General features: G+C 41.0%; 1 protein-coding gene and 1 long non-coding RNA gene across 2 annotated transcripts in view; one reads left to right on the top strand and one right to left on the bottom strand.

Moving 5' to 3' along the window:
- The window catches only part of LOC129157272 (zinc finger protein 665-like), a 215297-nt gene that overhangs the window by 40029 nt on the left and 161795 nt on the right, over positions 1–13473 (top strand). The gene's annotated exons all lie outside the window — the stretch shown is intronic.
- On the bottom strand, positions 4615–5209 carry LOC129157325 (uncharacterized). Its single transcript, XR_008560581.2, has 2 exons — positions 4896–5209; positions 4615–4776 (listed from the first exon to the last, which is right to left on the bottom strand). It is a non-coding gene; the product is annotated as an uncharacterized lncRNA (long non-coding RNA).

The raw sequence follows: 13473 nt of genomic DNA, 5'->3' as shown, positions 1-13473 counted from the left end.
TGAATGCTTCTTTAGGTTTTGGAAATAACCCTGAGTCTTTTAGTTAATCCATCTCACATCTTTCTTTCTTTTGTACCATCCTGCTGGACACTTAGGTCTGAATGGTTTTCTTTTGGTGCTGTTCTGAGCCTTACCCCGGCTTTCCACCGGAGCCGTCAGCAGCACGTCATAGCTGCTGATAGGAACCGCTGTGGTCAACAGAACCTTTTCCACTTGAGCCGTCAGCAGCGCGAGTCGGCCGCGTCTCAGGAGCAGCATGTCGCGGCCTTTACGCGCCGGTTCTATTTTTTACGCGCGACGCCTCTGAAACGGGTCAAGTTCGACATTTTTGGGGAAGGAAAGACAGGAAATTGGACGGGGAAATGGAGAGAAGCTCCCGAGATTTTCAGAATAAAGAACGTACTGCTTTCCGGTTGCTTTACTTTTAAAAAAGTTACTAACTGTGCGGCCCCGTGAGAAGTTATCACCTAGCTAGCGGTCTCCTTTGTTTTTCAGGTCCGTATTGCGATTATAAAACGGACAGAAAAAACACAAACCATGTTGTAATTTTCTCCTGCTTGTTGTTGTGTTTACTGACGAAGTCACTCGTGTGACTTTGAGCTCGGTCGGTGACAGCTGCTCTCCTGCTGCTTCGCGTCTCGTGGGAAGGGCCAAGCAGCAGCTTACGCGAGCAAGACGTGCTGCTGCAGTAACATGCTGCTGACGGCTCCCGTGGAAACCCAGGGTTAGTCTCCTGCTTTATTTTATACGAACATTTGACTCTCTGAGTTTTATGGGCTGTGTTAGTGTATTGCTGTTAGGATTTCCAGCCCTCGGTTTTGTGTTATCCTCTAATGTTTTAATAAATTTGTTTTTCTTTACACAAGTTCCTTCTTGCCTCCCTGAAGAAGGTAAAACGTAACATTGGCCTTAACATGAACTTATCTGTGCGAATACTGGGGATTCACCCAGAGAATCCAAATATGAGGCCTTACCAGAAACAAAGGGGGAGCAGACTCAACCAAACAGTAACCACCCTCAACAACATAACGACAAGCAGAAGTAAGGGAAGCGGCCCCAAAAGAACATAACACTTTCCCTAAGGTTACGTCCAAACCGTCTGGATAATACCATAGCTTTAAGAACTCCCCCGAGCCTCCAGAGTTCCAAGAGAAAAAAGAACATTGCTGGTGGGCCAGTTCTGGCTGACAGATGGGATTTGGGTGTTGGTTGTCTTATTTGTTGGGATGCACATTTTGTATCTGTGTTCTGTTTATGTGGCTTTACCTCAAAAGAACTTTGAAATCTCATCTCTACACAAATCTTACTTCACAAACCAGGAAAAAAAAAAATATATATATATGTGTGTGTGTGTGTGTGTGTTTATATATAGATATGTGTGTGTGTATATATATATGTATACATCTATCTACATCTCTCTCTCTCTCTCTCTCTCTCTCTCTCTATATATATATATATATATATATATATATATATATATATATAGAGAGAGAGAGAGAGATAGAGAGATAGATATATATATCTTGGCCGACCGGTCCTTAGAAGCAGTCCATTTAGCAGAGTAACATCACAGACCAGACAGGAGAATGGTGTTCTTTTCTTTATTTTTTGCTGCGCAGACTTCTACATCCCCCACACACCTCACCTCTTCTCAGTGAAAACATCAGCTTTTATACATCTCCCTAATTGGGATAAACCATCACCTAAAACCTCATTACTAAATGTAAACGCTAATAAATATATACACAATCACAGTTACTTTAAAATATCTACTTTCCACATTCATTTCTATAAATAAGCAGTGCTTAACATACATCAATACCTCTCACCATATTAAAATAACCCAATCACTCTTCCAGTCCTCCTCTTGGTATATCCCTCTGGAACCTATAAAAGATCCACACGCCCTCGAGGACTATTTTGCTCTCACCTGCGGCAGGAAACAGGAAAGGTAAGCACACGCCCACAATACAAATGTTTGTTCCACAGCTCCTTTGCTTGTTCAGTTCATCCCATCAATAAATACCATACTTCCCATCTTACCGGGTCACCTGCTAATCAATATACAAATAAACACCTTCAATACCTCATGAATGTGTCCCATTCCAATTATAAGTGTAAGATCTGTAGATCTGTCCAGTATTTAGGTGTGGCAGTGATCCACTGTCACTATATATATATATATATATATATATATATATATATATACATATTAGAGCCCTGCGCTGAAGCCCTAGGCCCTCGGGTCAGGCTTCGGGCCAACGACTGTGTAATTACCTCGGACACGGGCCGGGCGCCTTTATTTTTAATCAAATTCATTAAAAAAAACTGAAACACTTAAACGCAGCAGCACCTGCCTGCTTCTCACGCACCAGTACCCGTTAGCTCATAAATGCGCCGATATAAACGAATTCTCAAACTGCTGATTGAAACATGTGCCCCTATTCTAATATGCCATTTTATGTCCACTTTGATGTCAGAAGCCATTCGTTTATTCTCATGAAAACGGCAGCATTCTATTTTTCTGTGAATAAATTCGTTCTGCAGTTTAAAAAAATACAGCATTCATTGCTGGGTTTTTTCTAACTGGAGAGCGCATTTTCAGAGCGGCAGATTAAATTTACAAACGCTATATTAACTGGGGGCGTTTATTTAATCTGTCGCTCTGAAAATGCGCTCTGCAGTTAGAAAATTAGAATGCTGCCTTTTTTTCTAATTGCACAAGAGCGCTTTTTCTGAGCAGATTACATTAACAAACGCATCCAATTAATATAGTGTTCGTAAATTTCATCTGCCGCTCAAAAAATACGCTCTGTTAGAAAAAAAGCTGCATTGACGCTGTTTTTCTTTAATTTATTTATTCATTTATTTATTTATTTATTATTACTGCAGAACACTTCTCACAGATAATTAGAATGATGAGCATTCTATCACGCTAAAACATTATGAAAGGTTAAAAAAAAAGTTGGGCTCGGGTCGGGCCAGAGAATCCTGAAAACCTTTTTGGACTGGGTCGGGCTGGGGCTCCACCCCAGCCGGACACGGGCTCAGATTTTAGGCCCGTGCAGGGCTCTAATATATATATATATATATATATATATATATATATATATATATATATATATATATATATATATATATATATATATATAAATATAGACAGATAGAATATAATAATAAGCTATGTATTTTTAATTGTAAGCTTACCATTAAAGGTGTTATCTATGAAAGATTAAATGCTTTGTGTAGTGAAATAACAGGATTTTCTGGGCCAAACCCATCCTATTTCACAGGCACATCTCTGGCGTTTATAACAAATCAAACATTTTGAAAAGCAGTTGAAAATTGAGCAAGTTAGAGTTATTTAAATAGTACATGCACCATACACCCCAATGCCAAGAAAGGGCACAAGCATCTGGCTGCAGACATCAGCTGGCGTCTACCGGAAATGACGTAACCAGAAAAACACAATAATACCTAGCTGCAGACGCAGCCCAGACAAACCACGCCCCTCCAATACACGCCCCTATGTGCCTGTTGAGCTCCCCCGAGCTCCCCTGGTGGTCAGAAAAGGGAAATATCTCAATAACGGCAGCCCTCCCAGCGGGCGGGGAGAGCTTAAACCTGGGTCGGATCCAGGGCGCAGCATCCCGCCGTCAGCTCCAGCAGGTGATCGGGCTGTGTTTTTAATTCCCAGCGGGGCAGGGGAGCTCATTCCTGGGTCGGATCCGGTCCGCAGCAGTCCGCCACAGGCTCCAGCAGGTGATGGCGGTGTTTCAAACCCTCCCAGCGGGGCAGGGGAGCTGAAACCTGGGTCAGATCCAGGGTGCAGCACCCCGCCTCAGGCTCCAGCAGAGGAGATTGGGGTTTGATTCATATCAAACGCCTTTCAATGCGAACAATACAATTGAAAGAACACGTTTATACAGAAATAGTAACAATGTAATTAAACAGTCAGGACTCCAGGTTTAAATATGAATGTATGGATATTTTTTTCTTGCATACACACTTTTTGGCCATCCCCAGTGGGATTATAAAACACAGATACCACCAACAAATAATCAGTTGCCGGACAATAGGCACAACATACCTATGCTTACTTAAGTTAGCAGGTGAGTAATGTATGTGCAAGTGTTTATTTTAAATGCAATAAAATAAAATATCAGAAAAAGTAATTAGTGGTAATCGTTTTAATTAACCCCTTAAGCCCACTAGCCTCCATTTTTGGGAGCACGCCTCCTACAGCAACATTTAACTTTCAATCATTTGTTATTACAGGCACTAACAGTGGGTCTAAGTCAATACGAGTGAGTAGTTAATATTTATGTTAATATTTATGATTTTTTATTGCTTCTTTACAGTGAAAAGCTGCTGATGTGTAATTTTTAGGCATATTTACATGTGTATTAATGTATTTCATATATTCTGTTAACAGGAATAATTGCTGGCCCTTTGACACAAAATGTATTGATTTAGAAATTACTAAAATATTTTGAATTAAGTATACAATTCACAAGACTAGTAAACTGATATTGACCATTCACTAATCTTTAAAAAATATGCTGTAAACACAAAAGCAGAAAAGTTTTGCTTTAGAAAAAAAGTTCAGACAAATGAAACAACCAGCAGCAACTTTTATTGGCCTTACAAATACCTTCCAAAAAAATGTCAACACAATACTACAGCCTCTTCAAAAATTCAGATGAGTCCAGAGCTTTTCTGAGTTTCTCCGTGTTTATGAGCAGTTCCATGGCATAGGACATCAGCTGCCTCTCACTAATGAGACAGAGGTAAATAGCAATTAGTAAAAATGACATTGACACCTAGAGGCTGTCATAAACAATGTGAAAACAATACATCTAGGCATTAGCACTGTTCTTGTGTTTGTAGAATACCTCCAGTCATACTGCAGCCCACTGCCGTACATTTCTGTGGCTTTGTCCGTCAACATTCATGGACAGCTGAAAGCGCATGGATGGTTGCCTGAGTAATGAGGTGAACAAAAGGACATCTTTCATGTAGACATTAGTCTGTCATGTTGCAGGTAACAAGATATTAACCATGAGTTATAGACTGACAACCAGTGGCGGCTGGCCATAGAGGGTGATAGGGCGCCGCCCTCCCAGTTTTCCCAAGTGTTTTTAATTTTTATTTAAAAAAATAAAAAAATAAAATGAACAATAATCACATATTCTAAGTTAATTGTGTGTTTTGTAACAAAAACAAATCATGTATATATATATATATATATATGTAGTGGGATGAGTCACCTGCCACAGAGTAATTGGACGACCTATCATTGAGGGAAGGCGCTCATATAAATAGGGCCTGAGGTGGCGCTACAGCGATCTTTTACTTTGGCTTAACTTCTGCTTCATGTGTGAAGAGCTGTTGTGTACGGGACTCCGGCGTGTCGGACTGTGAGTACTATTTAAAAACGCTGCAGTAGTTGCATGGAGTCTGGTGTTTATTGGTTGCTCCTGCCACAGGAATTGTTGTATGTGGTCCTCCCAGAGTAACGGAAGGCTTCTTTTATCCTATGTGCTTCAAAGAAGTGGTATGTACGTCTGCGCTCCTCTCCACTTAGCTGTGGCTTTAGGATAAGACTAATTAATGTGTCTTCCAGATCCAGGAAGGGGTGTGTCTCCACAGGAGACTCTGTTGTTCTGCTGTTCTGCTGCTTTTCTGCACAGTTTCGTGAGATCTCAGTTACCGGTTGTTGACCCGGTGCTGGACCATCATCCGGCTCCAGGGACGAAATTTTGATTTCAGAAGTGGGGGGGACACAGCAGGCTTGTGCGGATTTGGGGTGGGGGGTGTTATGTAAAGACCCCTTGACACGTCACGCGCCCATCTCAATCATTTTTCCATCCTCAAAAAAAAAAAAAAAAATATATATATATATATATATATATATATATATATATCAAAGTTAAAAAATGTACAACTCTATTATTATTTTTATTTATTATCATTATTGAAGTGCAGTTTTGGCTGTTGACAATGGATAGGCCATTGTATTTATTGTTTTGGGTCTTTTTTTATTGTTTTTGGTGCAACATTTTCTAACAGGGAGTGAGATTCCTTTTTTAATTAATTTTTGTTTGTTATTTTTATTCATTTAGAAGTTCTGGTTCTGGACATTTCAGTGTTAAATGAAGGTTTATTTGTTGCATTTTAAAGGGTGTACTTGCATTATTATGATATATTAACATTATATTAGTGGTTATTTTGGTCTAGATAATGTTGACAATGATATCGTTTATCATCAACAATTTGTTGGACAAAATATCGTCCAGCAAAATTTGTTACTTTCCCAGGCCTAGTCAAAAGTATAAAAATTATTTATACATAAACGGTCCTCCTGAGATCTGGCCGTTTGTTCATTTGCTGTGTTAGAGGACATGCTGAACTAATGTTTTACACATGATCATCACCCTAACATTTGAGTGTATAAAAACATATTAAATGTTTTTTTCCCTTAAAAGTGTTTAAACAGTTGTTGCATTTCAACACACAAAAAATAAATGGAAAAAATAAGATAAATCTAATGAAAAGTGTACATCTTTGACATTAAGCTTAAAAAAATCTGTTGACGATGATGATACTGTTCATTTTTCAGAGCTTTTTAATGTGAAAATATACATTGCAATAGATAAGTTTACAATAAAGTTAAATGATAAAAGTTTTGAAGTTACACTTCTACTACTACTACTACTAGTAATAATAATTATGATGATAATAGTAATAATAAAAAAATAATAATTATAATAATACGAATAAATTGTGTCTGAGGAGTCAGTTATGTGGAGGAGATGAGTTTGTAAAAGTTAGTTTTGAGTATGTGTGTGAAGGAGGAGGTGAGTCTGAGCTTAATGCAGGTCTGTCACATGTTCCAACTTACGTTTTGACTTTCAAAGAAGTCTCTTATATCCACTTTTCGTTTTCTTGACATGCTGCCTCCTGACTGTGCCTAACTACCAAAGACTCACAAATGAACACTTATTCAAATGTTATGTAATGGAAGCTGAGCTGAGCTCTGATATTACACAGCGTCTAGTTGACGATGTGACTCAGTACCGGTGTTCCCTAGCGGCTCCAAACTAGCAAAACAACGTGAGCACGTTCTGACTGTTTACAACTTGAGTGACAGCAGCAACAGCCAATAATACGTTAGCAAGTATCAGCAGAGCCAATAGATTAGCTTTTGGGCAGGTCTAATAGTAAACCGGTTTCCGTTTCGGTCCTAGTGCTCAACCAAATCCATTTAATGGAGCGTAACATTGTTTTTGGACGGAAAAAAGTGCAGGGGACCAAAACTGCCTTTTGAAAAAGTGGGGGGGACATGTCCCACCCGTCCCCCCCCAAAATTACGTCCCAGTCCGGCTCCAAGACCTCTCCACCCCGCTGCTCGGACTGGTTGACGGGATCAGCGGAGACCATCGGGAGCGGCTATGTCACTCGCTCCTCTGTACCGTATACCAGCGGAGGGCGTACACCCGCTGTGGGGTTGGGTATTCTAACGAGGGGCTGCGGGCCCTACCGGCAGTTGTCGTCTGCCCGGGAGCTCATAAGGACGGCTGAGGTGCAGGCTAATAGACTTGGGTGCAGGCGAGCTGTATGCTCGCTCATTCCCTGACAGCCTGCCTGCTCAGTCGTGTGTGTGTGTGTGTGTATGTGTGTATGTGTGGATTTGGATTTTTACTGTTTTCTGTTTTCTTTTCATTTAGGCTGTGAGCTGACAGTGGTGGTCGAGCCCTGGTGGTGGTCCTTTTGATGGTGTGCGTGTGCTCCAGAGTCACTTCACCCCCCGAATGCATGCACGTGTGATTGGGGTGAAATTACTTGTGGTTGGTATTTAGTTCTGGGCTCTCTTAGGCAGCCCCATTAGTCAGCCTCAGCCTAAGTTGATTTGGTTTTAAGCAGTGTTGATCTGCAGGTACATGGTGTTTTTAGATTATTTTAAACTCATTTTATTCTTTGAATAAAATCTGTTTGTGTGGAATGGAACTCCGTCTCAAGCTTGATTTGCAAAAATGAACTAATGTGCCTTATTTTCAGTCGTCTTGGTTCCTGATAATCAGGTGGCGTTGTTTCTAAATTGATAAGTGGCCCCGCTCGTCATATATATATATGTATATATATATATATATATATATATATATATATATATATATATATATATATATATATATATATATATTGGTCAGAAGCTCTCTGCCGAGATGTGGAGCCGACAGAAAGGCTGTGGGCTGTGTTTCAATTGCCCAAACAGCACGAAAGCAGTCCGCCAATTGCTGACAAGAAAATCAAACGGTAGGAATGGGAATGTATCCAATCAGCGTCGACGTTGTTTCAGAAGCATGATGGGTGATAGAGCTACCGCCAAAGGCTTTCGTTGGTGTCCGGTAGAACTCGGAGAGTCTCGACTACTCCAGCACTTTTTTGGTTGTGACGGTCGTGACGCAGATGGACGCCAGTGATACAACCAGCATGGATACCGGATCTCAGCAGCCACTGAATTCAGTTCGGTCTCTTCTCCAGTATCCGTTCGAGAGGAGAACTATGGTGGCAAAACTTAATGTCAAAGAGCTTGGACCAGATCAGCCCGACGTAAAGATAAGCCAGTAGGAGAAGAAGAGAGGTAAACTGTACACACTAGGCTTCTCCCGAAATTGGTACACCAGGAAGGCTTGGCTAGCTGGATGCAATCACGCTAATGCGTTATTTTGCTTTCCGAGTTTGTTATTCAAAACGACTGTGACAGATGAGGCATGGATTGAGTCAGGAGTTACGGACATGAAACATTTTTCTGAGAAGGTGAAGAAACATGAGTTATCCCGGGCGCACATGGACAACACGGTGAAGCTAGCTATGCTAGGCAGAGCTAACATTGCCATGCAGCTAGAGACGAGGGACACAGGCTTGCAGTGAAGAAACACAATGAAGAAGTGGATCAGAACCGGCACATTTTGTCCAAGAGAGAGATGTCAACACAGTGTATGAGCACAAGGATGACCTCCTCAGATTTTTCCAGATGATCAGAGACTCTGATGACTTTGATCCAGTCACTGAGAGAAAGACAGGAGGCTTTGTGAGAATGCTGGAGGAAGAAGATTTGGGCTTTCTGCTGGCATTGTGTCACAAGATCATGCCACATGTGGACATGCTGTTCAACCAGCTGCAGAAGAGGAACATTGACTCTGTCTCCATCACAGGGGTCATCCAGAGCTTCACCAACAGTATGCAAAAGATCAGGTACATACTTGTTTATTTAATATTATTGTGATGAAATTCTCCAGTATGTTAGTTTCACAAACAGTAATGTGAATGTGGACCATTTATGGTGATGTTATTTTATGTGCAATTTAATGCAGTATTTTTCAACCTTGGTCCGCAAGGCAGTGTGCCAATAGTCAGACACACGTGACTTAATCCCTTTGTCCAATGATGTAAGACAGGAAATAAAAGAGCTGTGCTTAATTCAGGAAACCGTGAAGTTGTGCACAAAGCTCAGAAAGCACAAGTTTGTTTAAAAAAAAATAGCACAGCCCCACCAAAAATATTTTTCACCAGCCGTCATTGCTGACAACAGTAATGCTACAAAATATTTTCATGTGATACATAAACATTTTCAGAACGTACCTCTGGCAGAAGCACATCCATCATGAATGCCACTTGATTGTGACATCTGGTTGTCTGTGCTTCAACCAGGCTTGTCAAGAAGCCCATCACTCTGTCCAGCTGCTCATCCTCCTCAAAGAAAATGTCCACCCTGCCCTTTGATGAAGCCCAGGTGGATGACACTTTTCCTGCGATGATTGCCTGTAAATAGAGATATTTTTGGAGGATGCTCAAAATAAATGTCCAAACACTAGGTTAGCAGAAAATGATTCACTTAAATAATTCATGAGTCATGTTTTGACTGAAATTAGTCACAGTGGGCAAATTTAATTATAAATTTAAAACTCACTTCCAGATGTAGCAGTGGGCCTTTATCCTGAGTGATAAATGATATAAGAAGATCACTGCTGACTCTTCTTTGGTCTTCAGCTTGCTGAGCCCTTTCCTAAAATTAGATCAGAAACCATTTAGATGCTGAACAGAATTATTCTGGTTAAGCAGATTAAATAAGATAAGTTGTTTCTTGGTCCTTTGCATGTCCTTACCACAAGCCTGTCGTAAGACACGTCTTTACTCAGGATTCCAACATCTCTGGTTGTGGTGACCACGTTGTGTTGGTCCATGCCGTCATTGTCCTTAATCAAGACACACAAAAACATGACTTCATGTACAGCAGTTAAAATTAATTTTATTTTGTTGTCATGCAATAATCTTCACTCATATTCACCTGCTCTCTGGGTGGAAAGCTGTAAGACTGTGCAAAATCACAGTTGCACTCCCAGTAAGTTCTGCCTCTTGTGAGCGGAGTTTTTCAACATTAAAATTAGTAAAAACCTACCTCCGGTCTACCACTACAGATGAGCGCCTTAGCATTCTAGGGGTGCTAAGCATTGAATCCAGATGGGCCAAGGCTCTGAACCTTGAAGCATTTGTAGACCGTTTTGCAAGACAGCACAAACGTAGAATACTGTTATTGTAATGGGACAGATTACTGTGTGACCAATTACTGTGTCACATCTTGATGATGATTTATGCTGTAAAACTAAATCAGCACAAACTTACACAAAAGAAGTGTGTGTGTGTGTGTGTGCGCGCGCGCGTGTGTGTGTGTGTGTGTGTGTGTGTCTGTGTGTGTGTGTGTGTGTGTGTGTGTGTGTGTGTGTGTGTGTGTGTGTGTGTGTGTGTGTGTGTGTGTGTGTGTGTGTGTGTTGACTACAAAAAGCAAATTGTATTGTGCAGATATTTTATTTGAATGTTTATTTTTCATATGTACATTTCATATAATCTTCAAATAAAGTCACAAACTATAATAATTGACTAGAATTGTCTTTTTACTCAAGTCTCATGTTGCGGTGAAGCATTCAGAATTGTTATCTGAGTACCATAAAACATGCCGGTTTTACTTTCACAAGTAAACCATTACTGCATTCGCCGTAATAGTTTACTTGTTCATTGTCTTTTATTATGAATTTTTTTTCTTGCGCCCCCATGAAAAAATACTGGCCCCACTGTGGCCCCCCTGGAAAATTTGGTCTAGAACCGCCCCTGTAAAGTATATTTGATTGATTGATTGATAATTATTATTTTTATCTCACTCTCATTTTTATTATTACATTACTTTTATCTTATTATTGTAATTTTTTTTGAGAAGTAATGTGATTGAGTAAATAGGGTAGGCATAAAAAGCTAGGCTTCAGCCTACACCTGTTTGGTTACTATAATTGAGATTCTGTATTACTGTGTTCTTTCTTTTCCTTTTAAATGACAAAAATCAATAAATAAACATTCATGTTGTCTTGTAATTTTATGACAGTCTCACGGTGCACATGTGTGTTGTTTTCATTGACTTGTGCTTGAAGCTGTGCTCCTGGAGGTGATCCTAACAGAAGGAGATGCAGCTTACGGGCGACGGTGGCACAGGAGTTAAGTGCTCGCCCTGTGATCGGAAGGTTGCAGGTTCGAGCCCCGCTCAGTCTGTCGCTGTCGTTGTGTCCTTGGGCAAGACACTTAACCCACCTTGCCTGCTGGTGGAGGTCGGAGGGACTGGTGGCGCCAGTGCTCGGCAGCCTCGCCTCTGTCAGTGCGCCCCAGGGCAGCTGTGGCTACATCGTAGCTCATCCCCACCAGCGTGTGAATGTGTGTGTGAATGGGTGAATGACTGATTGTGTTGTAAAGCGCCTTGGGGGGTTCCAGGACTCTAGAAGGCGCTATATCAAATACAGGCCATTTACCATTTACCTGTCATTGGCACTGACCTGCAAACACTTCATCACCATTGTTTCAGATCCTGTTTTTAGGAAGAAGGCCCACTTTGCCTGGCTGGATGGTAATAAATGACCAATGATGTTGTTGGCGCCAAAAAGGTCAAGAGGTCATCTACAGAATGTATTGAGTTAAAGCTGAGTTCTTAGGTTGAAAGTGTTTTCTGGCTAGAGTTCGTGTGCTGTTCCAACATCAGCTCCAAAGGAATTTCCTGTTTTGGTCTCTGCTTGCTTCCAGTAGAATTGCTCAAAGCTTATCTGACTTGCTAAATACTTGATGTGATTCCAAAAGTGTTGCTGGGTCCCAGACAGAAGTCTCCACCCACAGTTTCCACAGAAGAGATGTGAGCTATAAAAAGGGGAACCACTCTTTTGTCGGGGTCTTTCAGCTGTCCTGACATGTGAGAAGACAAATAAAAGACCACGCTGTTCTTGACTGAAAAACTCTCTCCGACTCTTTTCTTTAAGAATAACAGAAAAAGCCCACATGTTGGCACACCAGATGGGTGAACAGCGAGGACTTTCCGTGGCGTCCCTTGGCTCCTGTCCAGTGGCTGAGGTCCGTACTAAGGGCCCAGGTGAGCATGTTTTTGTTCATTTTTGTGGCCTCTGTCACTGGGCAGGGGTGTTCTCCTGTTCTGAAAATACTATAAATATTAGTTGGAGAGAGGATTCATGTCTGACAGTGGTAAAATATTCACACCGTGTGAAGTCAGCTGTGTCATTTTGATGACGGACAAATTTTAAGTGTCAAATTGAAAGGTGGGACAGCAGATTGGAATAGAATCTGAAAAGCTGATAAGGTTTTGAGAAATCCAGTCTCCTGACTCGGTAAGAGCAGAGACGGGGATCCTGGAAAAAAAAGCGCTGAAGTTGTGAGAAATGAGTTTTGCCTGTAATTCGGTCTTTCCCCTGGGGTTTGGTAAATTTAATAAGAGTTTGTGGCAAAGTAAAAAGAGAAAAAGAGGCCTGTATAAGAAGTTGAAGTCTTTGCTGAGTTCGGTTCATCCTCGAGGAGTAACAAATTTAAGAGTGTTTGCAAAGCAGTAGTGAGGCCTGTGAGAAGACGTCTTGAGTTTGCAGCGAGAGGCTGCGTATGGCTCTCAGTTTGAGCACTTGGAGAGTGCTTATCAATTCCAGCGCACACGTGCGGTGTACCTCCTTGCTTATCAGGCAGCCCAGCTGCTGATTACGTGCTCCACAACATGTTGTTTTGTGCAGCTTATGTAAGTCCCACTTACTTTTGACCATATTAGGAGGTGGGGGTTGAATAGAGAGAACCACAGTGTGAGGGCCTGATGCGGTACCAGGAAAAAAATAAGTAAGATAAATAAGAGCTCTAAAAGTTGCAACTCGCATATGTAAAGTTCACTGCAGTGCTAAAATTAATGTTTGAAGTTACGCAAAAGTCAAATTCTGCAACCCTGTTCTGATTAGTCTGAACAGAGTACCATAAGTTAATAAATAAAAGGTTTTAAAGTAACATATGTATATGTATGTGTGTGTATGTATATGTGTATACATATATATACATATGTAGTGTACAAGCGTGATAATCATTTGTGTGCGGGGCAGCATGTGAGTGACC

The sequence above is a fragment of the Nothobranchius furzeri genome, chromosome 12 (genome assembly GCF_043380555.1).
Source record: "Nothobranchius furzeri strain GRZ-AD chromosome 12, NfurGRZ-RIMD1, whole genome shotgun sequence".
In the NCBI taxonomy this organism is placed as follows: Eukaryota; Metazoa; Chordata; class Actinopteri; order Cyprinodontiformes; family Nothobranchiidae; genus Nothobranchius; species Nothobranchius furzeri.
This window is presented reverse-complemented; position numbering and strand designations above follow the sequence as displayed.